The following is a 17056-nucleotide window of genomic DNA, read 5'->3' as shown; positions in this document are numbered from 1 at the left end:
GTTACAGCAGCCCCAAGAAACTCAGTCCCTTTGTGGGCCTGCAGGAGAATTTCTTGAGGTTATACCCAGGAATGGGCTTACTGGGACAGTGTGGGCACAGACACGATTTGGCTTAATGCTACTAGGTGGCTCTCCAAAGCGCCTGCATCCATCTAGCAGGACTCCCAGCAGCAGCACCCAATGCCTCCTCTTTCTGCTTATTCTAGCCAACACTTGGCATCATACAGCTGATTTTTGCCAATCTGACATGTGTGTATCCTATGTCATTGTTGTCATTTCCATTTCTCTGATTACTAATGAATCTGGGATCCAAGCATCTCTTCACATACTTACCTGCCAGCCTTTTCAGTTTCTTCTCCTGAGAATTGCCTATGCATATGCTTTGCTCATTTTCCTGTTGGGTCTTTTTCTCGTTGTTTTGTAGAATGTTCTTGTATATTTTATCCATTAATCTCCTGTTGCTTTTAAACAGCAAATGTCTTCTCCCCATCTGTTGTCTGTCTGTTAATTCTATCTGTGCTGTCCTTTATGGAAAGGAATCCTTAATTTTGCTGTAATCAAACCTAATTTGAGTGCTCATTTCAGCACCCCATATACTAAAGTTGGAACTATATAGATAAGATTAGCGTGACCCCTGCACAAGTTCACGAAGTGCTCCATATAATTAAAACAAATAAAATACAATAACAAATCTAATTCAAGGCCGACAACAGAAGGGTGGATGGGTCAGGGACTATTGTGCAAACAGAGTAAGTGCTACTGTGTGTGTGTGTGTGTGTGCGTGTGTGTGTGTGTGCGCTGTGCATGCGTGCAACCTCTAACTGAATGTCAACTCCCAGGGATGGGTCCATTGCCCAAACTTTAGGCTTAACTGCTCCCCTGCTCCCTGCACTAACACATACAGTTCAGTACAGCAGTTCTCAGACGTCCCTGTGCACTAGAATCACCCCAAAGGCTTGCTAAAACCCAGATTACTGGGTGCCACCCCCAGAGTTGCTGAGTCAGCAAATCCGGAGTGGAAGCCCAAGGATCTGTGTCACAGATAAGCTCCCAGTGACACTGATGTTAGTGGCCCAGAGGCTCACTTGGAGAACCACTCTAGAGTACGCAGGGAATGCCGGCATGTTGCTGAGGCTCTGAAGAAATACAAAGTATGGCTGCTTGTCAGCTGGCCAAGCAGCACCAGGAAGTCTGAGGAAGATAGGAAAGTCACTCGTAATCACCGAATGCCAGTGCTAAAAGGCACCCCTGGGGCCACAAAGGCCAAAATATTTGACAGAGGTCAAAAATGAGACCCAAAGGGCGTCGGTTACTTGACCAAGGTCACACAATTAAGTGGTGGCTGAGGTCCTGTGTGGTGGCTCACACCTGTAATCCCACACTTTGGGAGGCTGAGGTGGGAGGATTCCTTGAGCCCAGGAGTTTGAGACCAGCCTGGGCAACATAGGGAGACTCCATCTATAAATAAATAAATAAATAAATAAATAAATAAATAAATAAATAAATAAATATTGGCCGAGGCCAGACTGCCTGGTATCAATGCTGTTTTCTCTTCACATTCCCCACCCTAGTTCTCCTAAGGGACACATGTGCGCCCCTCCACAGCTAGAGGACTTGCTTTGAAATGGTGGAGGGGCGCCCTTGACAGTCCCCCCATAATATTTCCCACCAGTGCAAACTTTATCACAGCTTGTCCAGCAGAAAGAAGCCAAGCAGTGAATGCATCCATGTGACATGCAGCCCTGCCATCTCTCGTTCCTTCCTTTTTGGGCATTCTGAGCAGCACTGGGGGCCATTGGGTGTGTATAGGAAGGGAGCGTGGAGTGGTGGATGGGGAGGCGTAGACAGATCCGCCCCGACACCCCGGGAGATTCTATCCCTACTTGTCTCTGTCACTCACACTGGCAGTAGGCTTCCTGGGGTCAGGAAAAGGGCTTCCTCCTCATGCCCACTGGCCCCGCATTTGGGACCCAATGCCTCTCCCCACCCCCCAGGCAGGAGGGCAGGAGAGCAGGAGGGGAAGGGGACTTGATCCTGGCCTCCTCCTCCATCTGGCAAGGGAGATAGCATATTTTCTGGGCTGGCAGTGAAGAATGGGGAAGGAGAGTGGAGAAGCTAAAGCCAGGGGAAGCAACCCCTATGCTATGCAACTCAGCTAGGGGACAGGGCCCCCTCCAAGAGAGGAGACTGGCTGGGGAGGAAGGGAAATAGAGAGGGGAGTTGGAGGTTGAAGAGAAAGGAGGGAAGGGAGGTGGGGAGGTGGTGCAAGAAAACAGAGAAGGAAGGGGGGACAGAGGTGAAAGTGGTATGGAGTGGGAAGGGAACCTGAAAGGGAGGAGAAGAGGACGCAGGGGAGGGAATGGGCAATAGCCTTGGAGAGCGAATGACTGAAGGTGGCTCCTCCAAGAGGGACCCTGCAGGGAGGCAGCTGGGTGAAGCGGAAGAGCCTCTGGTGCCCCAGCCACAGCAGGTAGTGGGGATGGCTCAGTGCATGGGGAGCGGGAAGCTGGGGCCCTGGGGGCTCCTGTGGATGGGGAGAGGACATGGGAAGGGCTTTGGAAAGGGTGATATGCTTTCTGAAAAAGAAGCAGTACAGCGGGATGGCCCTGACACCACCAGCCCCCACTTTACCCCTACCCCTACCTCCCCATCCCATCTTGTCTGTTTTTGTGTTTTCTGAGACTAGCTTCACTTTTTCATTTATTTATTTATTTAGAGACAGAGTCTTACTGTGTCACCCAGGCTGGAGTGCAGTGGTGCGATGACAGTTCACTGCAGCCTTGAACTCCTGGGCTCCAGTGATCCTCCTGGCTCAGCCTCCCAAGTAGTTGGGACTACAGGCACATACTACCGTGCCTGGCTAATTTTTTTTTTTTTTTGAGAGATGAGGTCTCACTATGTTGCCCAGGCTGGTCTCCAACTCTTAGCCTCAAGTGATCCTCCCATCTCAGCTTCCCAAAGCACTGGGAATACAAGCATGAGCCGTGGCACCCAGCCTTTCCACCCCACCTTGCATTCTCCCTCTTACCTTTCAGTTCTGGAAGTCCAGCCTCTCCTGTTTTCAGCAAAACATCAGCCAGGCTGGGGAGATTGGCAAGGCATTCAGAGACCCCAGTGCCATGTGTTGCCTACCATGCCGATCAGACCTTCCATTACTCACTGGGCCACTGGGCACCCAACTGCACCGAGCCCCACTGGCCTTGGGGCCACAGAGTGGAGTCAGGCATAGGCCCTGCCAGCTGGGCTCAGGCCTCAGTGCTTGGCCACTGTCAAAGGGCTGCTTCGAAACTTTACCCTCACTGTGGGTCTTTCCGAGGCCTTTACATCAAATATCAGGGAATGGGCGAAGGAAAAGGGGCAGGAGGACATAGCCGGGAGTGACCCTTAAGCCCTTTGGCCTGCCAGCCTCTCTTCTCTTGGGCTGCCCTGGCTGTCCATGGCCTCAGCAGCTGCCACCACCACCTGTCCCTGAGCTCACAGGATCTCATGTATGACCTCACATGTTCCTCACAGGCTTTCATTCCCTCATCCAAATGCATTTATTGAGTCCTCACAATTAGCCAGGCACTGAGCTGAGCCCTGCGGTTTTCAGAGGCCCTGCCCACAGGGCACTGCGGTGAACCAACCCCTCATTTCCACAGTGGGGAGGGTGCTGGCACCGCTCCAGCATTCCTGAGTATCCCCACGCCCTGGATCTGCCTCTCCCAGTGCTGCTCTTACCAGGTTTCCTGGAGGCTGGCTCTGGGCAGTCTCTCTTTCAAAAAGCTGTCCGCTCACCTGGACTTCTGGCCTTTGGCATATGCTCCAGCCCCAGTCAGAGAGGAGGGTATTGCCCTTCCCCTGCCAGCAAGTCCTCCAGCCCTGCCAAAAGCCCCATCTTGAACCCCAGGTTCCCACACGTGTGCCCTCCCCACCTCACCACCGCAGCTACTGCTACACACCAACTCTACCCACTCCCAACTGGCTACATGTCCACACCTTGCCATGCCCTTATCTCCCCCCAGGCCTCAAGTGCCTGGCCAGGCCCTGCCCTTGTCCCCTGCCCTAGACCTAGCCCTCTGACCAGTCATCCTGCTAGCAGCTCATGCTGCTCACCACTTGCTGTCTCCTTGGCTTCCAGATTTTCCTCCTCCCTCCCTGGCTGCTGCTTCTCCTGGTCTCATTCAGACTCATCCTCCTTAACCTCATCCAAATACCAAATGATGGGGAGGATGTGGGAACATAGGAACCCCAGACACTGCCGGTGGGAATGTAAAATGGTGCAGCTGCTGTGGAAAACAGTTCGATTCCTCAAAAGGTTGAACATAGAATTACCATATGACCCAGCAATTCCATTCCAGAGTATATACCCAAAAGAACTGAAAACAGGGACTCAGGAGTTGTATATCAGAACAGGAACTGCACACAAATTTCATTCAGCATTCTTCACAAGAACCAAAAGGTGGAAACAATGGAAATGACTATCAACAGGTGAATGAATAAGCAAAAGGTAGTCTAGCCGTACAAGGGAACATTATTCAGCCATAAGAAGGATGAAGCCCAGGTGCAGTGGCTGCTTGAAACCCAGAGCTTTGGGAGGCCAAGACAGGAGGATCACTCGAGTCCAGGAGCTTGAGATCACCCTGAGCAACCTAGTAAGACCCCATCTCTACAAAAACATTTTTATTTTTTTGAGATGGAGTTTTGCTGTTGTCGCCCAGGCTGGAGTACAGTGGCACGATCTCGGCTCACCGCAACCTCTGCCTCCCGGGTTCAAGCACTTCTCCTGCCTCAGCCTCTTGAGTAGCTGGGATTACAGGCACGTGCCACCATGCCCGGCTAATTTTCTTTGTATTTTTAGTAGAGATGGCGTTTCACCATGTTGGCCAGGCTGGACTTGAACTCCTGACCTCAGGTAATCCGCCAGCCTTGACCTCCCAAAGTGCCAGGATTACAGGCGTGAGCCACTGCGCCCAGCCTTACAAAAACATTTTTAAAAATAATAAATAAATAAAATTAGCTGGGCATCGTGGTATGTGCCTGTAGTCCCAGCTACTCCGGAGGCTGAGGTGGGAGGATCACTGTAGCCCAAGAGTTTGAGGCTGCAATGAGCTATGATCATGCCACCGCACTCCAGCTTAGGCAACAGAGGGAGGCCCTGTCTCAAAAAAAGAGAAGAAGAATGAAGTACCAACTCATGCTACAACATGGATAGGCCTTGAAAACATTACACGAAGTGAAAGAAGCCACACAAAAGGACAAATACGGTCTGATTCCATTTCTACGAAATGTACAGAATGGGAAATCCATAGAGATGGAAAGTAGACGAATGGGTGCCAGGGACTGGGATAGGGAGAATGGGAAGTGACTGCTTCATGGGTACAGGGTCTCTTTTTGGGATAATGGAAAAGTTCTGGAACTAGATAGAGGTGATGATTGCACAACATTGTAACTGTACTAAATATCGAATTTTACACTTTGAAATGCTAAATTTCTTGTTATGTGTATTTTACCACTAAAAAAAAAAAAAAGCCAGCATTCGTTCCCTTTTGCCCTTGGCCATTCTACACTCTTACTCTGCCTTCAGAGTCCAGCTCCAGTCTTAGTGCCACTCCTGCAACCTTGTCTCCTGTCCCCACAAGGCCAGGCTTGCTTTCCTCTGCTCCCCTCTATCCTCTGCCCTTCTATCCTGCTCTTAGGGGCCCGGGGCATGATCCAGTTTCTTTCTGCATCCCCAGTGCCTGAAATAGACCTGAAGTACAGCAGGCGCTTAGTGCGTTTTTGGTCCAAAAGTGAATGAACAAATAAGTCATGTCCTAACCCTTTGTGTTCAGATGGGGAAATTGAGGGCCAGCAGAGGGGAAGTGACTTACCCAAGGTCGCAGGCTGGCCAGTGGTAGAGTGGAGACTAGAAGCCTTGGCCCCAGCCACTCCACAGGAGCCTTTTCTATCCTAACACATCCCTGCCTGCTCACTCTTCAGCATCTTTTCCAGCCTGCCTGCCCTCAGGGGTTCACATCTCTTGTCCCTGGCTGCTTCTGGGGCCTTGAACCCGATGAGCTCTGGGGGCTTGGCACTCTGGAAACCCTGAAGTCAGTGCTCCCTCCTCACATCGACCCCACTTGCTTCTGGTGATTGCACACAAAGGAAACCTGCAGGACCCAAAGGCAACTGGGGAATAGCCCCTGGCACCAGTAAAGCCAAGCCATTCCTGAGACAATGCTCCCTCCATGGGAAAACTGCTGGGAACAGGTGGAAAGGGAAGCCTGACAGTGTCTGCTATCCATTTGGCTCTTAAGGACTGAGTGACCTGTCTCTGCCCAATGCTTTTAGCATCACTCATGCTGCTGCAGGCGTGCTCCATCCTGTCACCAGTGGGAGGAGGCTAGCAGGCGAAACACTGCCTGGCGTCTGTGAAGTTCACACAGCACAACTGTGCACCAGCACCGCTGTGCTCTATTCTTCCCTGGTTTGCAGAAAGGACACAGGTATTGAAACTCACAGAGAGGTCCCAGGGGCAGGCTGGAGGATGAGGACCTCTAAGGGCAAACAGGAACAGGCCCTGGCAGGGCCAGAAGCCAGAGCTCAACCCAAGGGTGGGTAGAAGGCCAGCCTGGACTTCTCAGGCCATCTGGTTCTCCGTAGGAGAGAGCAAGGTGGGAACAATAAAGAAAACAGGAATTCTGGGGCTGGGCGCAGTAGCTCATGCCTGTGATCCCGGGATTTTTGGAGGTTGAGGTGGAGGATTGCTTGAGCTCAGGAGACCAGCCTGGGCAACATGGGGAAACTCTGTTTCTACAAAAAAAAAAAAAAATTGCCGGACATGGTGATGCATGCCTGTAGTCGCAGCTACTCGGGACGGTGATGTGACAGGATCACCTGAGGCTAAGAGCTTGAGGCTGCGCTGAGCTGTGACCATGTCACTGCACTCCAGCCTGGGTGACAGAGGGAGACCCCATCTCAAAAAAAAAAAAAAAAAAGAAAGAAAGAAAGAAAAAAAAGAAAAAGAAAAACCCAGGAATTCCAGGAGGTGCCAAAGAGCCAATCTCGTGTCACTTTGCAAAACTATCTGACTTTACCGCTGCATTTCTTCTTCTCCAGGGCCACTGCGCCCCAGGTGTGCTCAGCCCCTGAGCAAGCAGCCCTGGCCGGGGAGTCTGTGGGCAGCCCCTCCTCATCTCTGTGCCAAGACGGAGCGGCATGGCTTTCTGTGCTTCGCCTCACATGTTGTGGGGAAGCAGAGGGAAGGCCAGCAACAGGTCAGAGCTGTGGCTGGGTATCCAAGGAAGCCCCCCACTCTAGCCCCGCTACTCAGGGCGGCAGGAGAGCTCTGAAGGGCCATGCCTGAAGTGCTAGGGCCACTATACTGACAGCTAGAAGAGTCCACAGGGCTTGAAAGGCTCCTGCAGTTCTCCTACAAACCTAAATTCCACTATTAGAGATGTGATCCTTTGGGTTGAACGTTGCCCTCTTTCCTCTGGGTTTTGTTTGTTTGTTTGTTTGTTTTGAGACAGGGTCTCACTCTGTCACCCAAACTGGAGTGCAGAGAAATGATCTAGGTTCACTGTAACCTCTACCTCCTGGGCTCGAGAGATCCTCCCACCTCAGCCTCCTGAGTAGCTGGGACTACAGGTGCACACCGCCATGCCCAGCTAACTTTTATATCTTTTTTGGTAGAGACGGGGTATCACCATGTTGCCCAGGCTGGTCTCAAACTCCTGAGTTCAAGTGATCCACCCACCTTGGTCTCCCAAAGGGCTAGGATTACAGGCGTGAGCCACTGCACCCGGCCCTTCCTCCTTTGAAGCTCCATAGTGATATTTCTAGTAGTGCTTGGCATTTGTGCAATATCACACAGCCCTCCTTCCCCCCGTCATGGCTCTAGTGTCTGAAGGAAGACAGGGAAGGGATTATGAATCTGATTTTAGAGAAACTGAGGTCCAGAGAGGGCGATGGACTTGCACTAAGGGACCCAGCTAGCCCAGTACTCTTGACCTTAGACTTATCTGTCTCTACCCCTGCAGTCCACAACTGCTCGCAACATCTTCTTTCCCCAATACAGGAACAAGTACACAACTAACTCCAAAACAAACCCTTTCTTGGTGGCCTAGAATCCACATGGAGGCTACTGGGTTTAGGGTTTAGAGTCCAAACTACAGTTCATTCGGCTAGGCTACAAACATCTTCTGGAATACCTCTTGTGAGCTGGATCCCAGGCTAGGTACTTGAGGGCTGTGGGGTGGCTAATAATGGCTTCTAATCCCTGAATCCTGTGAATGCTAGTTTATGTAAGAAAAAGGTCACTGTGGATGTGGTTAAATTAAAGACCTTGATATGGGGAGATTGTCTTGGATTATCTAAGTGGGCCCTAGATACTATCATATGTATCCCCATAAACAGGGAGATTTGATGACACATACACACACAGAGGAGAGGACCATGTGAAGATGGAAGCAGAGATTGGAGTGATGTGGCCACAAGCCAAGGAATGCATGGAGCCACCAAAGCTGGGAGAGGCAGGAAGGAGTCACTTCTAAAGGCTCCAGAGGAAATGAGGTCCTCCAACACCTTGATTTTGGACTTCTGCCCCCAGAACTAGGAGAGAAGAAATTTCTGTCATTTTTTGGCACTAAGTTTGTGGTAATTTGTCACAGTAGCTACAAGAACAAGGACCAGACTCTGCCCTTGAGGAACACCTAGTGAGTTAATCTGATAAATGCCACATCAGGGGCATGAATGCCCAAATGTAGTCCCTCTTTCATGATCCAGGAATACTATCCTGGGACCAGGGGCTTCTGAGAGGACAGCATCTGCTTTTAACACATGAGAAACCCAAAGCTGACTCTCCCCCGGGTGGAGATCTGGATGTCCTGTAACAGAGCTTCTGACCTTGCCCCATACCTCCCACTCAGGTTTCAAGATCACAGGTGAGTATAAAGAATGGATTGATTACCCTTCCCAGGGGCATTTGCCAGTTAATAGGTGCTAAAGTCTCAGGTCAGAGAACTGAGCCTAATGGAGAAAATTCAGGTCCCTGAAATTCTCTCATCATCAATGTAGCTGAGATGGACCGTAGTCAAGAGCGATGAGGTAAGGGACTCACTCCCCACTCCATTCCTCCATGGGTTGTCCAGTGTTGCTTGGAATGGAGAGAGGCAGGCTGGATGTGGTGGTTCATGCCTGTAATATGAGCACTTTGTGAAGCCAAGGTGGGAGGATCACTTGAGCACAGGAGTTCAAAACCAGCCTGGGCTCCAGGTGGGCCAGCACCTCCCCACTGGCGAATTCCTGGTCACCCTGAACACACACACACACAGACACACACACACACACACACACACACACACACACTGGCTTATGTACCCAGGGGCTCTTCCCTTTAGCTCCATGAAGCCTGCCAGCTTTGGACTGGAGGAAGGGAAAGAAGGGAGCCTAGGTGAAAGCCAGACAGCTTTGGGGGTGACGGAGGCAAAAGTGGGGCCTTGAGCTCTTTTCTCAGTTCCCTTCCAGGAAAAAGGGGATTACTGTGGCAGGGTCCAAAGCTACGACAGCCAGAAGCTTCTAAGAGGTCTATGGAGCCAGCCTCCTGTGCAGCCTAGCAGCCGTGGCAGAGGCTACTGGTCGAGTAATAATCAGAACAATGGTTCCCAGTTACCTGTTCCTCACTATGTACTCATTAATGTACTGAGCAGTTAGCAAGTGTTTTTTTTTTTAATTTAATTCAATTTATTTTTTTTAAGACAGGGTCTCATTCATTGCCCAGGCTGGAGTGCAGTGGCGCGATCCTGGCTCACTGCAACCTTTGCCTCCCCAGTTCAAGCGATTCTCCTGCCTCAGCCACCGCAGTAGCTGGGATTACAGGCATCTGCTACCATGCACAGCTAACTTTTGTATTTTTAGTAGAGATGGGGTTTCAACAAGTTGGCCAGGCTGGTCTCGAACTCCTGACCTCAGATGATCCACCCACCTTGGCCTCGCAAAGTGTTGGGATTACAGGCGTGAGCCACCGTGCTGGGCCTGCAGGTGTTATTTCTTTGGTGATTTCTATTATCATCCCCATTTTACAGATGGGGAACCTGAGGCACAGAGAAGCTGGGCAACATCTCCAAGGTCATACAGAGGTAGGAGGCAGGGGTAGGAGGCTGCCAGCTCCATCCAGAAAGCTCCTTGAAAAGAAAGCTCCTAAAACTCCTAAAGCTCCAACCAGAAAACCAACAGGCCAAGCAGACTAGCTAACCATCCTTCCCCCACCAAGACGTCACCAGCTGGAGTTGACTGGGGAGGTGGAAGTGAAGCAGAATTCCCCATCCTCACAACTCTGTCCCTTTCCCTGAAGTGAAAGAACAGGCACCAGTCTCCCAGGAGCCCTTGCTGGTTTCAGAGAGTCTTTTCTCCTTCCTGCTGAGGGATATCTGGAAGCCGGGCAGAGGGGAAGGCCTCTGGGCTACAATAACTGAGGGCAATAAAAAGGTCAGTAGTGGGCCCCCTGGCAGAAAGGAGACTGAGGGGCAAGGAGCCAAGTGCTGCGTACAGAGAGTGGGGTCTGGATGAAGGCGGGGTGGGGAAGTAGGGAGAGAAGAAAGCCCAGAAGGGCTTGTCTTGAAGATTTAAGTTTCTTTTTTTTTTTTCTTGAGACGGAGTCTCGCTCTGTCACCCAGGCTGGAGTGCAGTGGCGCGATCTCGGCTCACTGCAAGCTCTGCCTCCCGGGTTCACGCCATTCTCCTGCCTCAGCCTCTCCGAGTAGCTGGGACTACAGGCGCCCGCCACCACGCCCGGCTAATTTTTTGTATTTTTAGTAGAGACGGGGTTTCACCGTAGTCTCGATCTCCTGACCTCGTGATCCGCCCGCCTCGGCCTCCCAAAGTGCTGGGATTACAAGCGTGAGCCACCGCGCCCGGCCGAAGATTTAAGTTTCTTACCAACCTGAGCTGCACTACCGAAGCAGTAGAGTCCAGACCAACGGCCAAAAACATGGGCTCTGGGGCCAGAGAGACTGGCCCAGCTCCATCACTTACTAGCAATATGGCCTTGGGCATGGCACTTCAACACTCTAAGTTTGGTTCCTTGGCCATAAAACTGGGGTGCCCCTAAGATCTACTAAGGGGGGCTGCAGTGAAAATCAGGGAGGGTGGATGTGACACCCTCAGGGCAGCGCCTGCCCCGTACTAGGTGCCCCATTGAGATTAGCTGCTATTACTCTTTGGTCCTAACCTCAGTTGCTGTGGACAGCTGAATACTGTCCTCCAAAAGATGTCCGTGTCCCAATCCCCAGAACCCATGAATATATATGTGATCTTATATGACAAAAAGGTCTGTGCAGATGTGATTAAGGATCTTGACAAGAGGAGAGTGTCCTGTATTATCCAGGTGGGACCACACTAATCACAAAGGACTTAAATAGGGAAGAGGGAGGCAGGAGGGTCAGAGAGAAGATGCAATGACACCAGGCAAGCAGAGTTCAAAGTGATGCAGCCGTGAACCAAAGAATGCAAGTGGCCGCTGCAAGCTGGAAAGACAAAGGAGTAGACTCTTCCCTGGAGCCTCCAGAAGAAACACAGCCCTGCTGACTAACGCCTTGACTTTAGCTCAGCGAAACCCACTCAGACTCCTGACCTCCGGAGCTCTAAGGTAACGTATGTGTGTGGCTTAAAGCCACTAAGTTGGTAGCGGTTTGTTCAACCAGTGATAGGAAGCTAATACAGTTGCTTTTCTATAGGTGCAAGCCTTTCCCAGCTGAGCCCATTACTTCCCCAAGCCTGATGTCCTCCTTCCCCTTGGGGTGCTTCCGTTCCTGTGCAGATTTCTGTCCCAGGGCCTGACAGTCTGGGGAGCTGATGAGGTGTGGTTCCCAGACCAGCAGCATCAGCATCACGTGGGGACTTGTAAGAAACATGAATGGTCTGGCCCCATCCCAGACCTTTTGAATCAGAAACTCTGGTCTGACACCCAGGAATCTGCATTTGAACAAGCCCTCCATGGGATGTTGATGCACAGTCAAGTTTGCCAACCACTGAGCTCATTTATTTGCATGTCTGCCTCCCTCTTTATAGAGCAGGTAGGGATTACTGTGCCCGGGGTCACCCTTGGCCAGGAGAGGGACCTCCCACTATATGCCCACCGAGTACCTCTGTCCCAGCAGCTCTTGGGCCACATTGTCATTCTCTGCTTGTATATCTTTCCCACTAGACGGTGAGTTCTGCCGGGGCAGAGGCTGTTTTTTATTGTTGTTGTTTTGTTTTGTTTTGTTTTTGTTTTTGTTTTTTTGAGACGGAGTCTCGCTCTGTCGCTAGGCTGGAGTGCAGTCGTGCAATCTCGGCTCACTGCAACCTCTGCCTCCCGGGTTCAAGTGGTTCTCCTGCCTCAGCCTCCTGAGTAGCTGGGATTACAGGCACCAGCCACTATGCCCAGCTGATTTTTGTATTTTTAGTAGAGATGAGGTTTCACCATGTTGGTCAGGCTGGTCTCGAACTCCTGACCTCGTGATCTGCCCATCTTGGCCTCCTAAAGTGCTGGGATTACAGGCATGAGCCACTGCACCCAGCCTGAGGCTGTGTTTTCTTGTTCAAGGTTGTATGTATTCTTGGCATCTGAGTGCTTAGTAAATGCTCAGTCAATACTTAAGAGTATCTGACTGACTGAATGAATGAATGAAAGGTGTTCCCCTGCTGCTAGAGAGACACATGTGCCCAGCTCCTGTATTTCCTGTCACCTGGCAGTGAGATTTAAAGGCTTGGTCAAAGGAGTGTGTATTTTTGAAACGCTCTCCAGGTGTTTTGTTTTTAAAAAAAACAAAAAAACAAAAAAAAAAACGAACTCCATCCTGTTCCCCTTTTAACCTAGGGACCAACCTTTCTTCCTCATGGCTTTGTGAACACCATATTCTTCACCCAGACCACCGCATCTGCCTGCTTCCCAGCTTATGAGGACAGCCAGGTGGTCCAGCGAGGACAGCCACAGTGACTGTGGAGAGAAGCGTAACTGGAATAGTGATCATACCTCCAGGTTGCATACAAGACCAGAGCAGCCACAGCAAACCAAGGTCAGGGCCAAGAGCTGCTGCTTCACCTTGTATGCCCGTGGCACCTGTCCAGGGGCTCTCACTGGGGGCCTGCTGGGAAATGTGCGTTGAATCAAATTGACAATAATTGCCACTGGCTTCAGGACGGGCACAGTGAGTGTTGGCCCTGTCTGCTGGGCCCTCCCCTGCAGCTCTCCTCAGGGCCTGGGAACACCCTGAGCTCCACCCCTATGCTGTACAGATCAATGAATCGACTGCCCAAGTAAGCTGAGTGGGTTATGACATGGCTTTCAAAGTCAACAACAAATAATCACTGACTGCTAACGGTCCATAAAGCACACACTTATGAAGAAGCCAGCCAGATTAATCCAACAGGACCCGAGGCAGCCTGTTGCTTCCAAGGCTGGCCTGTGATCTCTGTTGTGCTGGGTCCCCTGCCCTACTCCAGATGTGCTAGGTTAAGAGGCCTATGGTGCTTTGGGTGCTTCTGATGAGGAGCCTGGAGGATAGTGCCATGCAGGAGCCAGAAAGAGGACCAGGCTCTCGGGGCCAGCCCTCTGCTCAGGCTCCAGCCATGGCTGTCATGAGCACTCCAAGCAGGCAAGCAGACCTCTACCAGAGTTCTGGACCTTCACAGGATGGCGGAGGCAGAGCAGTTAGGGGCCAGCTCCAGGCTCTAGACAGAGGAGGGAATCGGGTGGGAAGAGTAACCAAGTCACCAAGGCATACCAGGCTGGGTCGGGGCCTGCCACAGAGTGTCACATATGCTCATGGGTGACATGACTATTCTTGTTGCTGTCGACATACACTGTTGCATTGCTTCTAGGAATGGTCTCATCTTCTCTTCACTGCCTAGGTAGGAGTTAAGATAGAGTGGCGTCATCAATAACTGATTCTGGGCCACCCTAGGGTGCTCCCTTTAGGAAAATTGGGACATGCACCTCTGGGATCCAGTGATACGAAGGTGGGTAATCCTGTTGAAATTGTCAATGGTAGAAAGGAAAGTTTGAGATGGGAATTACATGCAACCCTTCAGGAACATCTGAATCCTCAGAGCTTCCTGCAAATCATGGCTGCCTGCCTGGAGGAGAGGGTGTTTAAAGACTGTTAGAGAAATCCATAGGGTTGAATAGGGCCCATATGGATGAGCAGGTGACCAGCTCAGGCTTCCTTCAGGTAGGGGAGGTTGGAGATGCTGGATGATCTCCCAGGTGATTCCAGCATTTGCTGGAGCTTACAGACAACCGTCAATCCAGCAATCCCAGCAGGTCACTGGCCAGGACCAGCCATGGATCCTACTCTGCCAGGGTGAGCCGCTGTTCAGGACATGCTCTTGCCTGTCTCCCCTCCTTCCTTCCCCCTCTCCCCTTTGCCTCCTGCCCTGGCTCTCCTTTTTCTGCCCCACACTCCCACCACCTCAACTGTCTAATACCCAGGTCTCCGCCAGGGGCCCCACATTCTCTGCCACTTGGAGAGCTCCCTGCTTCTGACCTTGATGAGTTTTCCCCCCGTACAGTGCCTCTTCTGAATTCTGGACCTTTATCTACCCGGTGCAGAGGCTTCTCTTTGAGATCCCACTGTCACCTCCACATCAAAAAACCCCTCCCTTCAGCTCCCTCTGCCTTCCCCCACCCCCGGCAGCTCTCTCCCAGTCTCTCTCAGTCTCTGCCTGAGGCCTCTCCATCCTGGCTTCAGACAGTTGGTCTCTATGTGCCACAGCATGGAGAGGGGTTCCCTGACCTTGGCCATCCTGTGGCTTGTTTCCTCTTCTGCCCCTGCCATAGTTCCTACACCCATTCCCCCTCCCTGGCCTCCCGCGACAGCCTCCTCCTAGCCCGTCTCTGCCTCCAGTCTATTCCCTCCTCTGTCTGCTCCCACCTCCCCACTGAACACTCACTCGATCACTAGAGCCTCTAAATCAAATGCGAATTTGATATGCTCGCTCCAGTTCACAGTCTTCATAGCTCCAGTCCCCACAGGGCCTGGTACTGATCCAGATTCCTCACTTCTCCAGGATCTGCCCAAGCGTCCCCCGTAGTCAGCAGCGCTTCCGGGTGTCTGTGAGCCACAGTCTGAGAAGCACTGACCCAGTCCCAACTCCTCACTCTCCCGGGGGCGGGGGGAGGCTGGAAACAAAGCCCAGGGCTCTCTCCTCATCTCATGTCACTCGCGACCCTTTCCTGACACTATGGCCACACACACAGTGCTCTGCTCATTGCTCAGAAAAGGCACACATTTCTCCTTGCCACTCCCTTTGCCTGGGCTAGAAAGAGGGAGCAGGCCAACATTATGGAGCAGGGCGGTGTCGGGTTCAGGCAAACTCAACTGGCACAGCCAGCCTTTGGCAGTGCCAGGACAGGGTGCTTCGGCAGGTACAGCTGGCAGGTCCAGTAGGGCCATAGCTGAGATGGCCTTTGTGACAAGGAGATTAGGGGCCATATGGGGAAATTGAGCAAAAAAATAAATATGTTGAGGATTATAAGAACCAGGTTCCTTGGCAGGGTGGGGAGGGAAGTGTAAATATGGAAGAGTGGCATGCAAGAATCAACTCTGATTGTTGGATTCAAATGGCAAGAATTGGTGTGAATTCCCGGTTTTAGATAGATAGCTGTTTTTTCCCTGTGTCCTCACATTACAGAAGGGGTAAGGGAGCTCTCTGAGGCCTCTTCTTTTTTTTTTTTGAGACGGAGTCTCACTCTGTCACCCAGGCTGGAGTGCAGTGGCATGATCTTGGCTCACTGCAACCTCTGCCTTCCGGGTTCAAGCAATTCCCCTGTCTCAGCCTCCTGAGTAGCTGGGATTACAGGCGCACACCACCAGGCCCGGCTAATTTTTGTATTTTTAGTGGAGATGGCGTTTCACCAAGTTTGCCAGGCTGGTCTCGAACTCCTAATCTCATGATCCACCCACCTCGGCCTCCCAAAGTGCTGGGATTACAGGTGTGAGCCACGGCACCTGTCCAGGGGGACTCTTCTTATGTAGACATTAATCCCATTCATGAGGGCCCCATCCTCATGACCTAATCACCTCCCCAAGGCCCCACCTCATAATACCATCACCCTGTGTGTGGCAATTTCAGCACAGGAATTTGGGAAAGGGACATACAGATTCAATCTGTAGTAGCGTGTGTGCATGTGCACGATTATACATCCATCTGTTGCCTAGTTCTGTCCGCTGAGAGGGCCTAGAAGCAATGACACCCTGGTGGCAATGAGCATACCCAGCACCCAGATCTTAGTTTCTGAATAATATTGTCCACTGAAAGGAACCAGGTTTCTTAAGAGGAATGGTTGATTCCCTGGGACAGTGAAGTTACAAGACGAACCTGAAACATCCTGTGCTGCCAAGAAAGTAAGGATGTGTTCAAAGAATGATGGGACCATGAGAAAAGGGGCTGCCACTGACCAAGTCTGGAACGATATGAGCATCAAAATAAATAACGAATTGTATATAAACCATGGAATAGGAGTTCATGAGCCCATGCTGATATAAACAAACAGGCAAACAAATGGGAGAGAAGGGAAGGCCCTTCCTAGAGCAGAATGCCAGCTAATAAATGTAGAAGGAACGATAGCATGAGAAAATCATAATTTGGCAACCATAATGATAATAACTAATTCAGGCAGGAATTATCAATAGACGCTAAAACTAGTGGGTGAAAGTTTAATGAGGAACAGATATTTATACAATCCCAAGATACCTCTCCCTGATACTTATTAATTATTTATAAATTAATAAGTACAAAAGCCCTGCTAATTCACATTACAGTGGAAAGATCTGACAAATAACACTTTAATCAAGTGATCAAAGTTAATGTTATCAGTAATGATAGCATTATCATTACTCCGTATCATTATTCCATATTACATTAATCCATATTATACGCCACCTGATAGGGTGTACTGAGAACATATCACTCCCAAGGTATTCCAGAGGGAACATCAAGCAAACCCAAACTGAGGGACATTCTATATAATATCTGGCCTGTACTCTTCAAAAATGTCAAGGTCATAAAGAACAAGGAAAGACTGAGTAACTATTCCAGATTGCAGTAGACC

General features: G+C 50.8%; 1 pseudogene; it reads left to right on the top strand.

The window, feature by feature from the left end:
* Positions 1-572: 572 nt before the first annotated feature.
* LOC115833420 lies at positions 573-666 on the top strand (annotated as a pseudogene).
* The last annotated feature ends 16390 nt before the right edge of the window (positions 667-17056 follow it).

Source organism: Nomascus leucogenys, chromosome X (genome assembly GCF_006542625.1).
Source record: "Nomascus leucogenys isolate Asia chromosome X, Asia_NLE_v1, whole genome shotgun sequence".
Classification (NCBI taxonomy): domain Eukaryota; kingdom Metazoa; phylum Chordata; class Mammalia; order Primates; family Hylobatidae; genus Nomascus; species Nomascus leucogenys.
Note: the sequence above shows the minus strand (reverse complement) of the source record. Positions and strands in the feature narration are given on the sequence as shown.